We start from the raw sequence: 22,158 nt of genomic DNA on the forward strand, positions 1-22,158 counted from the left end.
ATTATTCAGGTTGTGTTACCAGTACTGTGTAGATGTTCTTTCATCTTACATAAAAGTAAGGCAAAATAAATTTTGTATTAATTATAAAATTTTTCATGATTTTAGACTTTTCTAAGATTTTTGGCTAAAACCACCCATCTTTCTATATTATACAATACACTGTATTGCATTTTTTAATGGAGAACTTATGGCTCACATACACTCCTGTGCTTGTTTGTACCCTATATGTAATCACATTAATGTATAAGCTTAAACACTTCTACCGGTAGTGAACTTTGTAATGGGCAAAGTTAATGAAGTTAATAATATATTATTACTTACCTTATAGTCAGTGTCATCTTTTCAAGTATATTTTTTGTGTTACTGCTTACACTGATCAAAACAAATAACCTTTGTCTTCTTCTTAAAATGGGGTAATTGGCACATAATGATACATCATTAAAACCAGATTGTTTTAGATGCTTTACTGTTATTACATTTTCTAATTATGGGAATCGTTAGTTTTATGCATAGATAGTTCGTCACCTTCTTAACCATGGACTTACCCTTGACCATACTTGCTCTAATTATTGCCTCTTACGATAGTTCAGTTATTGCTTGAGATGTAAGCCTGTTAAGTACTGAGTAGATAATTGTGATCTTTTGATAGTTGTAATGCTGTTAGTAACTTGTCATTGTGCTTTTTGCCGAATGACACACAACATGTTTTTAAACGGTAACACACAGTGATTAGCTTTATTGGAGCATTAAATTGGCGCACTACTTGATGTTCTGTGTAATGTATGAACCATAATATTTATGAATAGAAAATAAAAACTTGTGGTTATTGCAGTATATTGTGTGCATGGTGGATTCCTGTACTGTATACAGCCCTCTTGCCTGCAACACATGATTTCAACAATAACAACTTGCTGTGTAGTAAGAGTTTGCATAAGTTTGTAATTAATTATATGGGAACAATTAATTCCATACCAGCTTCAAGCCTCTCTTTTGACCCTTCAGCCCATTAAATCACTCCCTTGCACCTTTATTTACCAAAATACCAAAAGCTGTCATTAAATGTTAAAATGCCAATGCTAGGCCAACATCCAGATTTTATAAATTGTTTCCCACCCCACAAGGCACCAATCTTCTTGATAGTTGCCTCTCACGTGCACTCTCACCCCACAACAACAGTACAGCATCATTTTAATATATATATACCTGTACTGTATATATATATATATTTATATATATAATATATGTTAGGTTTTGAAGTATGAAAAAGAGATTAATGTTGGTTTTACCTGAGCTTTGAGGAATTAAGAAGTTGACATAAGCTGCTGGAACATAAATTTTAAGGAGGGGCATGTCACTTCCTACCCACGGAGGCCAGATTTGGTGGGTTTGAGTGTAAGACCTTGTGTAAAGGATCAGAACACTTGTAATCATACTTTTCAGTTTCTGCCAGTCATTCTTTGGATTTTAGGCAAATTCATGAGACATGTTATGGGTGCGTAGACTGTAACTACATTAATTTTATTTTGTCCAGAAATATGAAATATATAAACACCAGTAATATGTTGCACTGCACAACACAGCAGTCCAAGTTCAATACTGTACTGTAAGACAGGAATATGCTGTGATGCATGTATAAGTGTAAGACAAATAACTGCATTTAATAATTATGAAAATCAGAGTTGAGTATGATTATACCAAATTAGAAAGAAGCCATAATATGCATAAAAACAGCTTTTAATTATTGTTGTAATAATAGGGGCTGTTGAATTTGAAATGTTATTTACACTAATATTTGTGTTAGTGAACACTGGTAAGTAGGTTGTCTACTTTGTGTCATGGAGATGTTTTGTCATGGGAGTGGTGTACATATATAGCTAGGGTCTGTTATTGTATGCACATGCACCCAAATTTAGTTACCGTAGAAATTTTCTAGTTTATTTTCATGATTAATGAAATATACTTCCCTGAGCAGTGAGAAGACTGTATGACACCTGTTGTATTGTGGAGGCACAGAATGGCAGATGCTTCCTCCAAGTCCAGGCCACTCCTTCCTGTTATCTCACTGATACTGAGGTGCAGGGTAGCTGCCAATCATGACATATTTTCGATTTATTTGGTGCATTGATTTGGTAAATGGTTTGCCCTTCCCTATTATGCTTAAAACATTTGATGTAGGGATTGTACCAGACAGAAATTTTTAGAAATGAATGTCTAATGAAGATTAATATTTAGCCAGCCTTGGATAGTCTGTATCCACTGATAAGGCCAGCTTAGAGTTTCCTCCATGGCATTCTTTCTTATCAGTGTGTACATTACCTTTACAGTTACTCTCTTCCTTCTTGACTGAGTGTTGTACAATGTAGTGAATTTTAAAGACTTGAGAACAGTGTGTGATGCACAACACTCTGGTCTTGAAAAAAAGGTGCTGAAAACCGGACTTAGGACTAGAAAAACATAAGGTTGTTCAGTACTGTAGTACAAGTCTTAACTTTCATCATCAGGTGTACTCTTTGCTCATATTCAGCACCAAAGTATGAACTGGAAATCTGAAATGCAGTTGCCATTAAAGTTTCATGATTGGCTCCTTGATTGTTTTGTTGTACAGTGATCCTGAAATCTCATATTCTGAGAAGCGAGAAACTTATTTTATGTTTTAGCTGTATAAAGTTACAATATTTGAGTCTGATCATCATCATGAGCAAAAAAAAATTATTGCCTCTTGAATTGGAAGGTAGTGATTTATATAATCGTCGGAAGATGGGGAGCACTCAAGGGGAGGAAAGCTTCGTTGAGATGCCAAATTACAACACCGTGCCTCTGCTCCACTCCACAAACCTTCTCCCTCATCAGGTTCCAGGATCTTCTTTAATGGACAAGAGTCCTCTTTATTGTGTTGCCCATACACCCAGTATGAGTGGTTCAGATAAAGAAGATATAGGCATCAAGCAACACCGGTTAACCATAAACCCTATACCGAAGCCTCCCCGCACTGTAGAGCCATCATTGCCTAGTTCTCCAGAATCAGTCGCTACATTTAAGAGGGAGTTCCTTCAAAATGTTGATTTGGAAGAAGCTGGAAAGGAAAGACCTCCAAGTTTTGAACCACCTCCACCAGAGTGAGTTTCTGAATGGGAAGATATTGTAGAGAATTGTACAGATGTACTGCAGTAGTATGTACAGTATTTTGACTTGCTAATCTGTACTGAGTGGACTAGTCAGGGTGATGGCCATATTTTAGTCTGAATTTTAATCTCCCAGACACTTTTCAGTCATATAATGTTGTCAGGGGCATAGTTCCAACTTGTGCCTTTAATTGTACTGTGGTAGCCTAACCTTAAGGCCGTTAGCTATTCCTTAAAGTAAGTACACTCAGTCCTCGTAAGTCGTGGCAATTTGGGTCTGGACCACTGCCGTGAATTACGAATTCCGTGATTTATGAATAATAACTCTTATGTGAAAAATTAATTTGGGTCTGGACTTTGGCCAACCCGCTCCCACAGCACCCTACCTACAACTATCTAGGCACCATCAAACACAAACATACAAATTTAGGAATATTCAGTGCATGTACTAAATAGAAATAAGCCATGTTAAGGGATCTCACCTTAATCCTATGACGAAATTGCTTAAGTGAATGACGTGTGGTGGTGTTGGGAAGAACTTAAAACCTCTCAGCACTTGTTCTTCCTAAACTCTTTCGCCTGCTTTGAAAACTTCTCTCCCCTCTCAACATGACGAATGAGCTCCAAATGTTGACTGTACAACAACGGCGGCAGCTTCTTGACGCCATACTGCTTAGAGCACTTCATCGGGGGGTCAAGAAGGGCCATGGCAGGTAGGAGGCGGGGGGAAGTTGCACATAAAAGGCAGGTAGGAGGCGGGGGGAAGTTGCACATAAAAGGCAGGTAGCTCTCGTACTTCACGGTGACAGTCTGTAGTGTGCGAACTGGCGAGACAAGAACAACAACAACATGGCGGCATTAGTATGCACACAAGCCATCAGGGACGTGCGGTGATTGGTTGTTGGGTCGCGATTTTCAGTTTGAATGCCACGGTCTACAATTCTCCTCCGAAAAGGCCCACTTGGGTGCCTAGGTCCATGATTTTCGTGACTTAACAGTGATTTAAGGTTGCCGGCAGTCTGACTTCCACACAGCCGTGATTTATGAATCCGTGATTTATGAAGACGCGATTTACGAGGATTGAGTGTAATACAGTCTGTCCTTGTTATGCAGTAGGGTTATGTCAAGTGAAGACCTATTGCATAACAAATTAACACATGACAAAGTCGATATAACATGGGTTCATTGGGGTTTGGTAGGGTGACCTTGACCATGAAGCCTTAAAAAAAAAAAAAAAAAAAAAAAAAAAAATGCCACTCACCTGAAGTTAGTTCCATGCCGATACGATTCGTCACCATTCCCCCCCTCACCGAGGCTGAAGGACAGTTGGATGGCCTAGACAGAGGCTATCACTTCGCATGGAAAGATCTGTTGCTTCACGTAATATCACACATTGCACTATTTGTTAAGCACTTGTGCTGTTATTTGACAATAACAGTGGTGTTTCAGTGGCCTTTCATGCACAAAATAAAATGAAAGGCAGATGATTACAGTGAATGTAAACACTGGGCGGCCATCTTGGCTCAGCCTTGGTACAGACTGTGAAGTTTGTGCCCAGAGTTTAACACATTAAAAAAAATAAAAAATAAATTTAGCTGAGTAGAGGCCTATTATGGGGACAGTGATTATGTAAGGTTGACACAGTTTCCAAGTCACAAGTCTCAGCATTTCACACACAAAAAAGTATCATTTAATACTGCACACTGCACTATTTGTTAAACACATGCACAACTGTTTGGTGATAGCAGTGGCCTTTCATGCACTAAATAGAATGAAAGGCAAATGATCACAGCCAATGTAAACACTGAATGAGCATTTTGGTGTAGTCAGCTGGGTAGAGACCTGTTATGGGGATGATGGTTACGTAAGTTTGGCATGATTTCCAAGTCACAAGTTCCAGTATTTCACATACAGAAAGGTATCACATCAGTTATTATTGTACACTACACTGTTTGTTAAGCAGTTGCACTGGACATATGTTGAAGTGTGCATGGAATAGTTTGAAAGGAATGAGAGAGTGTTTTTGTTTGGTGATATGAATGGTAATGTAGGGAATGTGAAAGTGGATGGAGTAGTTAGTGAATGGGGTGTGCCTGCTGAGATAGATGACAATGGCAGTGCTTTAGTGCACATTTGTGCCGGGAGGGGGTTGGTGATGGCCAATATCCTCTTCGGGCACAAAATGATCCATAAGTATACATGACTAGTGTTGAGAAGGGTGGGTGGTGAACTGAATGAACGGAAGGCAATGATTGATTATGTGTGGATGAAAGGATGCAAAGGTGTGTAATGGATCCAAGAAGATATAGAGGTTGGGGAAGTGGACTTTCTGACCACCACTTGGTAATGGTGAGAATCAAGGTCCAAGTGAAATGGAGAAACAGAAGGGAAGGACAGGAGGAAGGAGTAGATGTAAGGACAGTGGAAAGGTTACAAGAGGATGAGAAAAAGGCAGCAAATAAGAGAGAAGTGGAGGAACGATTGGGTAAATATGGATTGGTGCAGATGAAGGATGTGGAAGGTGTGTGCAAAATGTTCACAGAAGAAATCTGTGCAGCATGTGAGGTGGTGTGTGGTGTGAAGAGAAGACGAAAGGGGTGGTGCAAGGAACAGCATGGTGGAATGAAGAGGTGAAACAGGCTGTGGCACAAAAGATGAAAGCATATAGTGAGTGGATGAGAAATAGGGGCGTGGAAGAAGTTGAGAGACGTAAGAGAGAGTTTAAGGAATTGTTGAACACAGAGAATGAAAGTTATGCAAGTGTAAGTGGCTGGGGAATGGCTGGGAGAAGGAGGGAGGTGAGAAGACAGGAAGAAAACAGTAGGATGGAACTTGTGGAAGCAGTGAAGAAAGTCAAAATGGGGAAAGCCCCAGGAATTGATGGAGTGTGTGGTGAAACGCTGAAGCATGGAGGAGAGATAGTAGTAGAATGGATGTGGAAGATGTGCAGATTGGCCTGGGAGGAAGGTAGAGTCCCGGAGGATTGGAAATCTGGTATAATAATTCCCTTGTACAAAGGAAAAGGGGAAAAAGTAGTGTGTGGTAATCATAGGGGCATTTGTCTTCTTAGTGTAATTGGAAAATTATATGGTAGGATATTTATTGACAGAGTTAGGGAAATAGCAGAGGAATTATTTGGAGAAAGACAGGACGTTTTAGGAAGGGAAGAGGTTGTATAGATCAGATATTCATTCTTAGATCTTTAGTGGAAAAGTTTCTAGAGAAGGGAAAGAAGTTGTATGTGGCCTTCATCGATTTGGAGAAAGCATATGACAGGGTGCCTCGAGAAGGATTGTGGAAAGTATTAAGAGGAATGGACGGTTGTTACTTATTAGGGTACATTTGTTTTTCTTATATTTGTCTGATTTTTTTACATGTTTTGTTACTTTATATGAGCAATAACATCCCAAAGTTTGAGTAAATTTGGTCGATTACTTTTTACAGAAAAAAATAATATATGCGTAATACATATAAAAAAAAAAGAGACGCAAGAAATGAAAAACCCGGGGAAATGTATTCATCTGATCTCTATGATATTTGGTAGTTCCACTAATAAAAACTTCATTAATAAATTGCCCTAAAAGTTTTTAATATTCTTCACCAATGCTGAACAAAAAAATTCCCAAAATGCCTATGTATTTATCCTAAATTTTACCCCCTTTTTGCCATGTTAAAAAAAAATCATTACAGTTATGTTTGTCAGTCTCTGAAAAAATGTATGCACAAAATGTTCCCCTATCATTCCTTTTTTTTGTAGGTATTTTTGCTTTTTGTCTTATGTTCAGAACTACTGGAGTGACATCACTCCAAAGGACAATAAGTTTAGTTCCAAGATATCACTCGTTTTCTGTTGACTTGCAGTGTCTGTACAATTAGAGACAACTTAGGTACTTTATTTTTATATTATACGTTAGGATTAGGGATGGTTATGAAGAGGTAGAGAGTGTTGGAAAAAACAAAGTTGGAGAAAAAGACGTAGAGGGTTGGGGATCGTAAGGTGAGGTGGCGGTGGGGGGAGGGGGGACAGGTGAGGGCGGAGGTGGCAGTGGTGGAGAAAGAACTGCTGCTGCCAACACATTTTTCTCCCCTCGAAATGGTGTCATAGTCTTCTCTTCCGCTTTTTGATGTTGCAGTAGCTTCCTAGACTGTTGTCCCATCTTCAAAAAGTGTGCAAAAATGATGAGAAATGGCTAAGATTAGTGCAGACTGAGAACAGGTTGAGACCAAGGCTTGCAGGTCTCACCTCTCCCAGTGTCATATCATCTCTGGCATTTCCCTGCCTCACTGTCACCCTCCACACACTCACACTCCCATTGCCAGATGTATTACATAATTTTTGCAGAAAAAAAAGGAAAAAAAATTGGGAAAAAAGTGGTCATATTATATATTGCATAGAAAACAGAGCTTTCTGCAGGGAAGTGACCTGAAAATTGGAATTACGAAGTAATTTTTTTTGAAGGGGGAAGAACTGTTGCATGGCTGTCAAATTTTTATAGAGAACGAGTGATACTTAGAGCTATTTTATGGGGTAACTTTTGCAAAATCCCTTTGTCAGTCAAAAATCAGTCTCTGCTGGCGTCCAGTCCTCTTAGGAATATATGGAGTGGATGGGAAGTTGTTGAATGCTGTGAAGAGTATGTATGAGGGTGCTAAGGCTGCAGTGCATGTGGGTAGAGAAGTAAGTGAAATATTCTACTTGAAGGTTGGACTGAAACAGGGATGTGTTGTCTGCATGGTTATTCAGTCTGTATATGGATGGGGTTATAAAAGAGATACAAGGGAGGACAGTGGATGTTGGAGTGACCCAAATGAGAGAGGGCAGTGTTTGGAAACTCCCTGTACTGTTGTTTGCAGATGATACTGTGTTGTTAAGTGAAGACGAATGGGAGCAGCAAGGCTTTGTGGATGAGTTTGGGAGTGTGTGTAAGAAACGGAATCTAAAGATGAATGTAAGGAAGAGTAAAGTTATGGTCTTCGAGAGAAGTGAAGTCAATGAATGTACAGTGAGGTTGGATGAGGAGGAAATGGAAAATGTGAGTACATGTAAGTACTTGGGTAGTGTGATGAGTGAAGATGGAAGTTTGGAACGTGAAATGCTTGAAAGGGTACAACAACAACAAGGAAGTAAGGTTGCTGATTCCTTGAAAGCAGTGATAAGAAACAAGGAAGTGGGCATGGAAGTGAAAAAGTTACTACATGACAGTATTGTGATACCAGCTCTAACGTATGGAAATGAAGCTTGGACGTTGTTGGAGGGACAGAAACCAAGAGTGAGAGCAGTGGAAGTGAGTTATTTGAGAGGAACTTGTAGAGTCACATGCAGAGACAGACTGACAAATGAGGATGTGAAGGAGCATTGTGGTGTGGATGTGGATGTGATAGGAAGCGTTAGGAGAAACACACTGAGGTGGTGGTTTGGCCATGAGGAGAGGATGGAGAATGAGAGACTGACAAGGAGAGTGTATGTGAGTGAGGTGGAGGGGGGGAGTGAGAGGGGGAGGCCAAGGATGAGTTGGAGGAATGAAGTGGATAGGTATATGAGGGAGGAGGTTATGAGCTGGGAGCAGGGCACTGAAATGGATGTGGACAGGGTGACATGCAGGCGATTTGTTTGTGGCCACCCCGTATGGGATTAAGGCGTCTGGCAATAGATAGAGAGAATTGCACTGTTCCATGGTGATAGCAGTGATGATTCAGTGGCACTTTGTGCACAGAACAGAACAAAAGGCAATGATCACAGCCAGTGTTAACACTAGGCATGCATCTTGGCTTGCATGTGCCAATGCGTTCACATAAGACTTTTGGAGGTGGCCATCAAAAATATCGTTCTTGTGAAATCGCTGATATTTTTATGTTTTACTTAGACAGGGTATAGCTTTTGAATTATCACTGTGGTGATTTATCACATAATGAGAAGTCATATAATGAGGCTGGACTGTATAAGGTTGGCTGCTACACATTAAACTATATTGATTTATGTACAGGATATCTATCTATCTATCTATATCTCATCTCATCAGCCGTTTAAGTGTCCACTGCAGGACCGGGCTATCCCAACTGAAGCAGGAATTATACAGCCAATGTATTTCTACTCAGCGGTTTGGGCTGTCTGGTAGAGATTGTATGCAGGGTGAGAAGTGCTTGTAAGTGTATTGTAGTGTTGGAGTGGCTTTGGATGCGTGTGTAGTCTGTGAACCAAGTGTAATCGGACCGCGCAAGCCGAGTGGATGCAAGTATACTTTATAGTATGTGACACTGGTTCAGCCACAGCACCCCTGATGTCAACCAATGCAGTATGTGGCCAGAAGAATGTTCCCAAAGTTTATTACCCTGGCATGGCGCAAACCCTCGTTCTTCAGTGTACGAAAACACACACTTTACTATTGTACCACAGAGGCTCCATCCATCTATATATCTATGTATGTATGTATGTATATATATACATATATATACTATCTATCTATCTATTGCCAGATGCCATAATCCCATAAGGGGTGGTCATTTGCTTTGAGTTATTTGTTTTACGGGGAGGGGCACTAACCCTCCACCAACCCACTTGTTGACACGTAGGGAGCACGTATGGTTTGGTTATATGGTTACCACCCAGCGTTGTAAATGGTTTCATTTGGCTTGTCACTCGATGTAAAGCCACCTGTAGGGGAAAGAAAAGCAATAAGAAGTGGCAGGAAAGATGGGAGAAATAGGAGGAGAGGAGGGCAGGCACAGAAAAAGAATGATAAAGGCTAAGGAAGAAGTAGGCAGCACTACATCAAGTGAGTGGATGATGGTTGCCACCACCTACCACAATATATATACTGTATATTTATATATAGGTAAGCCAAGAAACCATTCACAACGCTGGGTGGTAACCAAATAACCAAACCATACATGCTCCCTACGTGTTAGAAAGTGGGTTGGTGGAGGGTTAGTGCCCCTCCCCGTAAAACATATAACTCAAAGTCAAATGGCCACCCCTTACTGGATTATGGCATCTGGCAATAGATACATAGATAGGTACTATATATACAGTATAGTGATCCATGAATTATCCGGACGTGTTCAGTATCCAGACACCTTGGCTCTATTAACCTCTAAAAGACAGGGGTCCGCATATGCTGTCCGAGGGTACTAGGGCCAAAAAGATGGGTGTCCGCATATGCAGTCATGCCCCCTCCCCCAAACACACCCCACCCATCCCACCCCTCTACCACCACACCCACACACCACCTTCCACCCCCACATCCTTACCCCCCCCACCCCGACTCCCCTGCCGTCCACCCACCACCAAACCCCCACTGCCCTCCAACTCCCCCCACCATCCCTCAATCCCCCCCCACTGCCCCTACCATTCTTGATTCCCAACCTCCACACCCCTCAGAACCCCCACACCCTCTAGAACCCTCCATCCCCCAAGCCCCCCCCCCACCACCACCATCCCCCACTCACCCATGATCCCCCCACCCCCTATCCCCCACTCTCTACTACCCACCCCCTGCTCTCTACCCTCCCCACCCCCAAACCCCCCACTCCTCCCAAACCACACCACCCCTCCAACCCCCATCCCCAACCTTTCCCCACCACCCCCCTCCCCACCCCTACCCATCTCCCCCACCCCCACCCTATCCCCACACCCATCCCCACCTCCCCCAAACACCCAGCCCCCTTGTACCCCCCCACAACCCCCAAACCCCCCCCCACAAATCCCCCACCACATTGCACCTGCAATTATGCCTGTCCTGAGCATATGTCAAAACAATCCGATGCCCATCTTTTAGGGGTTGAACCATTATCCGAATTATCAGGACATAAAAGTGTCTGAGAACTTTGGTTGGCCAGCCAACGTATCCAAACATTCGGTATCGTGGCCGCTGGGCTTGAGCCGTGAGTGGGAAGTACAGTAGTCTGTGACCCACAACCAGAGCTAAAATGTCCATCTGCCCCTGTACTGAATGGTCAAAGACGTTCGCTCGTCCGATCACTCCCAATGAACCTCCAGCACCTGAGCAATACGACTTTAACCTGCAGTCAGTGTGAAATACGTCCGTACACATCCCCACCCAATGTCCAGTATTGTGCGGCCACCTGTATAACTCTTTCCTAACTGCCACTGAGATTGTAACACAGACCACAGTCCACTAGTACATGTTCGGTGACAGCACCCATCCGCCTCTTCACTGAATGTTGAAAGTCGCGTGGCCATCAGGCTAAGTCTTGCTCAACCGTGACCACCATCGAACAGAGACCACAAGCTACGAGTACATGTTCGGTGACGGCGCCCATCCGTCTCTCTACCGAAGGTCAAAAGCCACACAGCCACCCTGACACACACACACACACACACACACACACACACACACACACACACACAAATAGCAGAAAAAGTAATACAGGAGGAGTTAAGTAGATTAGACAGAGGAAAAGCAAGTGGTCCTGATGAAATTTCACGTTGGGTATTACGAGAATGTTCAAAGGAGTTAAGTAAACCATTATTTTTAATTTTCAAGAAATCCTTGAGTCAAGGTAAACTACCTGATATTTGGAAAAAAGCAAATATTGTCCCCTTATTCAAGAAAGGAAATAGACAAAATCCGCTCAACTACCGATCAGTATCACTGACCAGTGTTGTAAGCAAGGTATTAGAAAAACTTATAAGAAAAGCTTGGGTAAATCATCTAGAAGAACACAGTATGATAACGGAAAGACAGTTTGGTTTCAGAAAAGGAAAATCATGTGTTACTAATCTGTTGAGCTACTATGACAGATTAACAAACACAATACAGGAAAGGGAAGGATGGGTGGACAGTATCTATTTAGATTTCAGGAAAGCTTTTGACACAGTACCACACCAAAGACTTTTATGGAAACTGTACCATCAAGGAGGAATTCGAGGCAAACTGTTTTGCTGGATGCAAGACTTTCTCATAAAAAGAGAAATGAGAACAGTACTAAGAGGAAACTACTCATCATGGAAAGAAGTGACTAGTGGAGTACCACGGGGTTCAGTGCTGGCACCAATCATGTTTTTAGTGTATATAAATGATATAAACAGTAACACTGGAAATGAGAGCTATCTGAATATGTTTGCAGATGATGCAAAAATACAAAGGAGAATTACTAACACAGACTCTTGTAAAGAGCTACAAGAAGAATTAAATAAACTTCATGAATGGAGTAATACATGGCAAATGGAATTCAATGTGGACAAGTGCCATGTGATCAAGTTTGGTTAAAGTGGAAAAAGACCTGATTGGGATTATAAGTTAGGAAATAAAACCTTATACACATCAGAAAGAGAGAAAGACCTAGGTGTGATTATCAATAACAGACTATCTCCGGCTGACCACATCAGCGAGAAGGTACGGAACATGTATACACTGCTTACAAATATGAGAATAGCATTCTCATACATAAATGAAGACATGCTATGAAGGATAATAACATCATTCATTAGACCAACCCTGGAATATGCATCAGTAGTCTGGAGTCCTCATCTCAAAAAGCATATAGACAAGATTGAAAAAGTTCAAAGGGCCGCTACAAGATGGATACCAAGCTTAAGGGACCTAAGCTACGAAGAAAGACTAAATAAACAGAATCTACCTACACTACAAGAGAGAAGGAAAAGAGGTGACATGATAATGCTATACAAGTGCATATCAGGAAAGGAGAAAATAGACATAAATGATTACTTAACATATGGAGAAGCATCAGCAAGAGGACACTGCAAAAAACTGCATAAGAAGAGAGGTGATAAAGACGTAAGGAAATTCAGTTTCCCAAACAGAGCAATTGATCAATGGAATGCACTACCGAATGAAATAGTGTGTGCCAAAACAATTCACAAATTTAAGGGTATGTACGATAAATATGGTTTAAGACACGGGACAGTACGAGCTTGACTCATTCCTGTAAAGATACAATTAGGTAAGAACAATTAGGTGAGAACACACACACACACACACACACACACACACACACACACACACACACACAGGAGAGAGAGAGAGGGAGAGAGATTCCTTCCCATGATATGATTACAGTGTCAGTACTGTTCAGTAATTTCTGTACCAATGCATATGATAGTACAGTACTGTACACAGTATAGTACTGTATGTGTGTATGTACAGTACTGTACATTACACTTCCATTCGATATGGGTATTCATTTCAGTACCACAGTCAGCTGCCTAGCCAAACAGCCCTTTTGGGATAGGTTAGGTTTGGTAAGGTCAGGTAAAAATCTATCAATCCATCTATTGCCAGATGTCTTAATCTCATACGGGGTGGTCCCAAACAAATTGCCTCCACGTCTCCCTCTCCCCCGCCATTTCACTGCCCTGCTCCCAACTCACACCCCCGTCTCTCATATACCTCTCCACTCCATCCCTCCATCTCATCCTTGGCCTCCCCCTCCCTCTCTCCCCCTCAACCTCACTCACATACACTCTACTCGTCAGTCTTTCACTCTCCATCCTCTCCACATGGCTAAACCACCTCAATGTGTTTCTCCTAACGCTTTCTATCACATCCATAACCACACCACAACACTCCTTCACATCCTCATTTGTCAGTCTGTCTCTCCATGTGACTCCACAGGCTTCTTTCAGATAACTCATTTCCACAGCGCTCACTCTTGACTTGTGTCCCTCCAGCAACGTCCAAGCTTCACTTCCGTACGTTGGAGCTGGTATCACAATACTGCAATGTAGCGACTTTTTCACTTCCATGCTCATTTCCCTGTTTTTTATCACTGCTTTCAAGGAACCAGAAACCTTTCTTCCCTGTTGTACCCTTTCAAGCACTTCACACTCCAAACTTCCATCCTTGCTCATCACACTACCCAAGTACTTAAATGTACTCACATTTTCCATTTCCTCCTCATCCAACCTCACTGTACATTCAATGACTTCACTTCTCTCAAAGACCATCACTTTACTCTTCCCTACATTCACCTTTAGATTCCGTTTCTTACACACTCCGAAACTCATCCACCAAGCTTTGCAGCTCCCCTTCGTCTTCACTTAAAAACACAGTATCATCTGCAAACAACAGTACAGGGAGTTTCCAAACACTACCCTCTCTCATTAGGGCCGCTCCAACATCCACTGCCCTATCTTGTATCTTTTTCATAATCCCATCCATGTACAGATTGAACAACTATGTAGACATGACACATCCCTGTTTCAGTCGAACCTTCATATAGAAAAATTCAATCAGTTCACTATCCACACGCACTGCAGCCTTAGCACCCTCATACATACACTTCACATCATTCAACAACTTCCCATCTACTCCATATATTCTTAATTCTTTCCACAATCCTTGACTATCCACCCTGTCATATGCTTTCTCCAAATCCATGAATGCCTCATACAACTTCTTTCCGTTCTCTAGAAACTTTTCCACTAAAGATCTAAGAATGAATATCTGATCTCGACAACCTCTTCCCTTACTAAAACCTCCCTGTTCTTCTCCAACTAATTCGTCTAATATTTCCCTTGCTTTGTTGTTAAGTATCCTACCATATACTTTTCTTATTACACTAAGAAGACAAATGCCTCTATGATTACCACACACTTCTTTTTCCCCTTTTCCATTGTACAGGGGAATAATTATACCTGACTTCCAATCCTCCGGGACTCTACCTTCCTCCCAGGTCAATCTGCACATCTTCCACATCCATTCTACTATTATCTCTCCCCAATGCTTCAGCATTTCACCACACACTCCATCAATTCCTGGGGCTTTCCCCATTTTGATTTTCTTCAGTGCTTCCACAACTTCCATCGTACTGATTTCTTCCTCTCTTCTCACCTTCCTCCTTTTCCAAGCCATTCCCCAGCCACTTATACTCGCATTACTTTCATGTTCTCCTTGTTCAACAATTCCATAAAGTGTTCTCTTCATCTTCTCACTTTTTCTCCCTTCTCCACTAGTAATCTACCATTTTTATCCTTCACTCCCCTACTAACTTCATTGCCGCCCTGTCTAACTCTCTTTACCTCTTTCCAGAACATTTTCTTACAGTCCCTCCACTTTACACTCAAATTCCTTCCAAATTCCTCATCCCCTGTCTTCTTACACTCTCCTACTAATCTTTTCACCTCTCTCTTCCTTTCTACATATAACTCTCTCTTCCGTCTCTCGACTTCTTCCATGCCCCTACCGTATTTCTCATCCATTCATTATATGTTTTCTTCATTTTTGCCACAGCCTGTCTCACCTCTTCATTCCACCATGCTGTTCCTTGCACCCCCTTTCGTCTTTTCTTCACCCCACACACCACCTCACATGCTGCACAGATTTCTTCTGTGAATATCTTGCACACACCTTCCACATCCCTCATCTGCTCCAATTCATATTTACCCAATCATTCCTCCACATCTCTCTTATATTCTGCCTTTTTCTCATCCTCTTGTAACTTTTCACTCTCCTTACAACAACTCCTTCCTCCCGTCCTTCTCTTCTTCTATTTCTTAATTAAGCTTGGACCTTGATTCTGACCACCATCTGGTGGTGGTCAGAAAGTCCATTCCCCCAACCTCTATATGCTCTTGCAATCACTACACACCTTCGCTTCCTTTCATCCACACACACATAATTAATCATGCCTTCCTTTCATTCAGTTCACCACCCACCCTTCTCATCACTTGCCATATATACCTGTGGATTATTTTGTGCCTGAAGAGGATATTGGCCATCACCAACCCCCCCCCCCCCAGCACACATGTCCACTAAAACACTGCCATTCTCATCTATCTCAGCAGGCACATCCCACTCACCAACTACTCCATCAACCGTCACATTCCCTACTTTGCCATTCATATCACCAATCTTAAACACTCTCTCTTTCCTTTAAAACTTTTCCATGCACACATCCACATTTGTCCAGAACTCTTCTCTCACTCTGCTTGCACGATCTGGCATTGGCGCATACACGCACACAGTCACCCACATTTGTAGTCCAACTTTCAATCTTACCCAGACAATCCTTGAGCCAACTGATCCATACTGTCTTATAGTCTCCTTCCTTCTGTTACTCACAACAATACACACTCCTTCTTTTGCCCTCTCATTCTCACCTACTCTTGCTCATATACCCCATCCATACTCCCATTCTCTCACACTCTATAGTCGGAATCCCGGCCGTTTGCGGGTGAGGTGTGGCTCGCACCTGTTTACAATGGTGCCACGTTTCCTCAACTTGCGATGTGAAACGGAAGCTATTTATGTACAAGGCATCACAAATTCGATAAATTCAGATGAATAAAACTTACACGTGTATTTTGATGGATGAATCAACAGTAATCTTATTATGCATAAAATATTTATACAGTAACACAGAAACATGGCATACATATTGTACAGTGTTGCTAAAAGATATTGTAGTCACTTTTAATGGTTTTTAGCGTAGTTTTAGGGTGGGTAATAATATCACAGTTATGGATATAAGATAATGAGCCTGAAAAAAGAAGAAATATGCCAATATCCAAAGTAAAAGAAATAATTCATGTAATTCTTGTGAGTGGCAATACACATCCATCTGGCCTAAAATAAATGTCCCAAGAGAGAATGAGGAGATTCAATGTCCCAAGAGAGAGAGAGAGAGAGAGAGAGAGGCATGCATTGAATGCATTGTCGGCATCACTAAATATAACAAAACCAAATTAACAAATGAAAGCACAATTATAAATAACTTATAAAAAGAATCAAAAGTACTCAGGGTGGCTCACATTTCCCACCACGTGGTAGGTGAATCCAGCCCCCCCTTCCCCTTCCCTCCCTTCTTAATCCCTCCTGGGTGTCTCAGGTCAAATCCCCCTTCACACTTCCCCTCCCCCCTGGACCACCACCCCAACAAACCCACATCCACACTCCCACCCACACCTACACCCACACCCCACTACGTCGGGGTGTATGAATCAGTAACGTAACAAACCTCTCAGCAGACAGTAACTTTGACACTCCATCTACTACTAAATATAACAAAACCAAATTAACAGATGAAAGCACAATTATAAATAACTTATAAAAGAATCAAAAGTACTCAGGGTGGCTCACATTTCCCGCCAGGAGAGAGAGAGAGAGAGAGAGAGAGAGAGAGAGAGAGAGATAACGGTATAGAAAACGTGGCAACACTGTACACAGGTGCGAGCTACACCACAGCCGCAAACGCCGAGTCCTACTATATCTGCTTCATTTAGTTTCATTTAATCCTCATACATCCACTTTCACACCCTCAAGCACCTAGACAATATCTCTCTCTCTCTTTTACCTCATCATTTGCACCCCTTACATTCCACGTCGCCATCCGTATAATGTCCTTTGTTTGGTCCTTAGTCCTCAACTTTTGGTCAGTCCTGGTCTGAGGCTTCTTCTTCGTATTTTTAGTTAGTTATTTCCTGGGGGAGAGGCACTAACCCTCAGCCAGCACCCCCCCCCCCCCCCCAAAAAAAAAAAAAAAAAACTATGTAATCTTGCCTAGGAAACACATTGAGCAAATCTTCGAGAAAATCCTATTTTTGTTTTTGAAAGGACGAGGCGAGCGTGGTTCCTGGCAGAGGGGTACTTGTGGCCACTGTGCGTGTAACGCAGATCACAAGCCATGAGTACAGTACTTGTTTGGTGACAGTTCCCGTCTGCCTCTCTACCGAAGGTCGAAAGTTGCACAGCCACCTGGAGACATACACACCTCACACACAAAGAGAGAGAGAGAGATTCCTTCCTACGATATGATTACAAAATCAGTGCAATAATTTCCCTACTACTGCACATGATAGTACTGTACTGTACACAGTACAGTACTGTATGTATGTATGTACAGTACAATACAGCACTTTAAGATACACTTCCGTTCGGTATGTATGTTCGTTTCAATACCACAGTCAGCCATCATAACCAAGCAGCCCTAATGGGATAGGTTAGGTTTGGTGAGGTTAGGTAAAGGTAAGCTATGTAATTTTGCCTGGGAAACACATTGAGTATATCTTTGAGAAAATTCTGTGGTTATTTTTGAATGGAGGAGACGAGCGTTTTTCCTGGCTGAGGGGCACCAGTGGCCACCGCGCGTGTAACACAGACCACAAGCCATGAGTAAATGTACGGTAAAACTGCCTGTGTGCCTCTGCACTAAATGGTGGAAGTCCGCTGGCCTCTGGGATTTGTGCAGAAATCCCCCACCACACACCTGTATGCTTCCTGATCGATTGGTTAGAGTTGCCTGGTAGGCTGCATTGGTCATACACAGCCAGAGGCCGTGATCTACTTTTCATCCGCTGTTGCCATCGCATACTAACCCTTGCCTGGGCGAACGGAAGTGAACCTTATGTGCAGATGTCAGTTTCTGTGCTCGAAAGCAACCGTTGGGTGCGCTGTAGCAGTGCTGTACTGCTTGCCGGTGAACAGAAGCCCACACCTCAGTTCTCGCCCTACTGCCTCTCATGAGACGTCGCGCTTGCAACAATGGCTGTGATTGCAGTTGCGTTTATGGTGGTTCCCTACTGTCTTCAGGTTGTGACCCTGTTCTGCCTTATTCTCGTGTGTGTGGTAATGGCCCCACCACCACCACCTGAGAAATGGAAGAGGAAGATTCTGAGTCTGGAGAAGAAATGTGAGATATTGGGCAAAGTTGACACAGACTGGAACACAGGATGCATTCTTTGTGAATATGATCTTGCTCGTTCAACGTTGTTCGATATTGAGAAGTCATGCGACAGGCTTACGCAGTACGGACAGGACTTTGCCGAAAGCACACGTTGCAGCGACAAGAGGATAATGGTCCAGGCCTGGCATGCCATTACTGACTGGTTGACATTGATGTGGATTTGTCAGCAACGTGGTGCTAAGGTGCCAGTGCGTGTGGCTAAGGTGAAGGCTGCTGCTGAGAAGTTTGAACGCCCGCACAATGCGTAGGACTTCAAGGCATCCGAGGGACGGCTCTTTCATTTCAAGCTTTGTTATGGACTTGCTGGCCGTAAAGCAATGTTGTGTGTTATCATTCTGTGGAGGCCTGGTTCATCGCTAAGATCTTCAGAGATTGGTTCCACAGACAGTTTGTCAAGGAGGTTATCTGTTATCAAACGGAGGTCCTTGGAATTGCTCGTGGCCAGGTGAAGGCACTCCTGCTCCTGGACAATGCCTCTGCACATCAGATTGAGAATGATTTGGGTGCTTTTAACAGACAGATTAGGTGCATGTTTCGGCCACCTCATACAACTTCTCTGATTCAACCAATGGACCAAGGTGTTATTGTGGCTGCAAAGAGACTGTACCGACAGAGGTTCCTGAACGAGTTGATGGTGGTGCTGGAGGATGAGGATGCTGTCGAGGACACAAGCGGGGAGTAGACCTTGCAGAATCATTGGCGTTACGACGTGAAGTCTGCAGTGTTCATTCAGGCGAACACATGGAAGAAAGTCTCCGTCAGAACCCTCAAAAGCTCTAGCAGGTTGAGGATGATGAGGAGGAATTTCTAGACCTTTGTCAGGCACTGTTGTTTGCCACTAGACCTCATGGGACAACTTTACACCTGCTGGAGGTGGCAGGTTACAAAGCCTGACGACAGTGCACTGGGTGGTAAGTACCCCAACCAAGTGTTGTTTGGCAGGTAACTTTTGGGTTCTTTCATAGTTTCCCTGATGCTAAAACTTACTTAGGATATTCCTATGTGTGTTTTCTATCTATTTATCTATCTATTGCCAGACGCCATAATCCCGTAAGGGGTTGCCATTTGACTTTGAGTTATTTGTTTTATGGGGAAGGGCACTAACCCTCCACCAACCCACTTACTGACACGAAGGGAGCACGTATGGTTTGGTTATATGGTTACCACCCAGTGATGTAAATGGTTTCTTGGCCTACAGGAAACTATTTGGCTTGTCACTCAATGTAAAGCCACCTGTAAAGAAAAGAAAAGCAATAAGAAGTGACAGGAAAGATGGGAGCAATAGGAAGAGAGGAGGGCAGGCACAGAAAAAGAATGATAAAGGCTAAGTAAGAAGTAGGCAGAACATCAAGTGGGTAGATGATGGTCGCCACCACTTACCACTATGTGTGTTTTAGGTAGGGTGTTTTTTGGTTTTCAGTGTGTGTTTTTTTTTTTTTTTTTTTTTTTTTTTTTTTTCACTGAAAATTATTTTGGATAAACCTATGTATGTTTTGATGTCAAAATATGCCCGAATATCTGGAAAACAGTGCCAAAATAAGGAGGGGTACATACAGTAGTGTTTAGGTAGGGTGTTTTTTGGTTTTCAGTTTTATTTTTTATTTTTTTTATGGTTTTCTTGATGTTGAAAATTATTTTGGATAATCCTATTTATGTTTTGATGTCAAAATATGCCAGAATGACTGGAATACAGTGCCAAAATATGGAGGGGTACTGTACATATGATACTGATAGGTAGGATGTTTTTTGGTTTTGAGTGTTTTTTTTTGCATGGTTTTCTTGGTGTTGAAAATTATTTTTGATAATTCTGTGTATGTTTTGATGTCAAAAAATGCCAGAATGACCTGAAAACACTTCCAAAATAAGGAGGGGCACTGTACATACAGTAGTGTTTAGGTAAGATGTTTTTTGGTTTTCATTAGGCTTTCTGCATGGTTTTCTTGGTGTTTACCATTGCTTTAGATATTCCTGTGTGTTTTTTATGTCTAAATATTCCTGAATGACTGGAAAACACTGCCAGATTAAGCATAGATACTGTACAAATAGGGTAGGTATAGGTTGGAGGTGGGTATAGGTAGGGTCTGGGTATGGTAGGGGAATAGTGTTCATTATCTGGATGTTGCCACTACCCAGACATACCTTTGGCTCTGTTATACCAGGATAAATGAGGGATTACTATATATATATATATATATATATATATATATATATATTCACACTGGAATTAAAAATTTCGAAGGGCATATGTACATAAAAATCACCGCGAAATTCAAATAATCGAAATTTAAACTGAACTTCTCATGGGAAAAATTAGTTTGGGTCTGGGGCCTCCGAACCTAACTACATAAAATCATGATTTTTTGCCCACACTCCCTGTAAACTTTATGAACTATAATTGTGGTTAAGTAACTAGTTCTGCATTGTATTGCCATACTGTCAGCAAGTGTACACTTGGTGTATTTCTACCCTTTCCTGTATTGTCACTTCTCCTTTGGCTGCAATAATTTAGAGGTGCCAGGCTGCTTTCATCCATTACCACTGCTACCCGAAGAACCACTCTTGCTTGCCGTCTTGAAACAGGTAAGTTGCGACAAAAATACAAAGAAAATACATACAACTAAATTGCAGTGAAAAGCATGTCCACACGTGGAAGGTACAGGCTGAAAGTACGGCACTTGGCTGTAGAGGGCTGGCTGCTGGCAGGACAGTCGCAAGATGACCGCCGACAGTAGAACATCGCCTTGCACATGGCTTCTTGTTGTTGGTGCCTACTCCCATCTGGGAGCTCTTGTCCTTAAACAACATGACTTTTTTGTTTTTTTGTTTTTTCAGTCTCTATTCTTCATTTCTATGTTGCTCCTTATATTCATACAGCAGTTTTCTCAGTTGCCTAAGCACCCGAATCTGGCACCTGCTCCCGAGCCTCGGACGCCAGCACCCGAAAACTGAGATTGGTTTTCTCAGTCAATGAATTTCTTGGGTGCGAGTGCCCGAGCCTCAGAATGTAGTGCATGAGTGACCTGCACTAAGCTGGCAATACTGACCAGGCCTGCCTTTGGTAGTTAGCAGTACTTTACTACCAAATGGTGACCAATCATATTTAATTTTGCTTAAATATAGTTATATTATATTTTGGATAGTTTTTTGCATGGCCAAAATCATTTTAAAAGTGTGTTTTGAATGACTGATCAGCAAGAGGAGCCAAGATCACTCACTTACAGAACATTTACCCACATTACCAGTGGTTTAAGGCATCTTAATTAAGGCAGGAAACATAATTTGGTATTGTTTTAAGCGTGTACAGTGAGGTTGGATGGTGAGGATATGGAGAATGTGAGTCATTCAAGTACTTGGGTAGTGTGATGAGTAAGGA

At 42.0% G+C, this 22,158-nt stretch overlaps 1 protein-coding gene across 2 annotated transcripts in view; it reads left to right on the top strand.

The window, feature by feature from the left end:
- stck (LIM zinc finger domain containing stck) overlaps window positions 1–22,158 on the top strand; it is a 171,656-nt gene that overhangs the window by 27,227 nt on the left and 122,271 nt on the right. The window lies entirely within an intron of this gene.

The sequence above is a fragment of the Coenobita brevimanus genome, chromosome 14 (assembly GCF_032717465.1).
Source record: "Coenobita brevimanus isolate Jiangsu-jjx chromosome 14, ASM3271746v2, whole genome shotgun sequence".
Classification (NCBI taxonomy): Eukaryota; Metazoa; Arthropoda; class Malacostraca; order Decapoda; family Coenobitidae; genus Coenobita; species Coenobita brevimanus.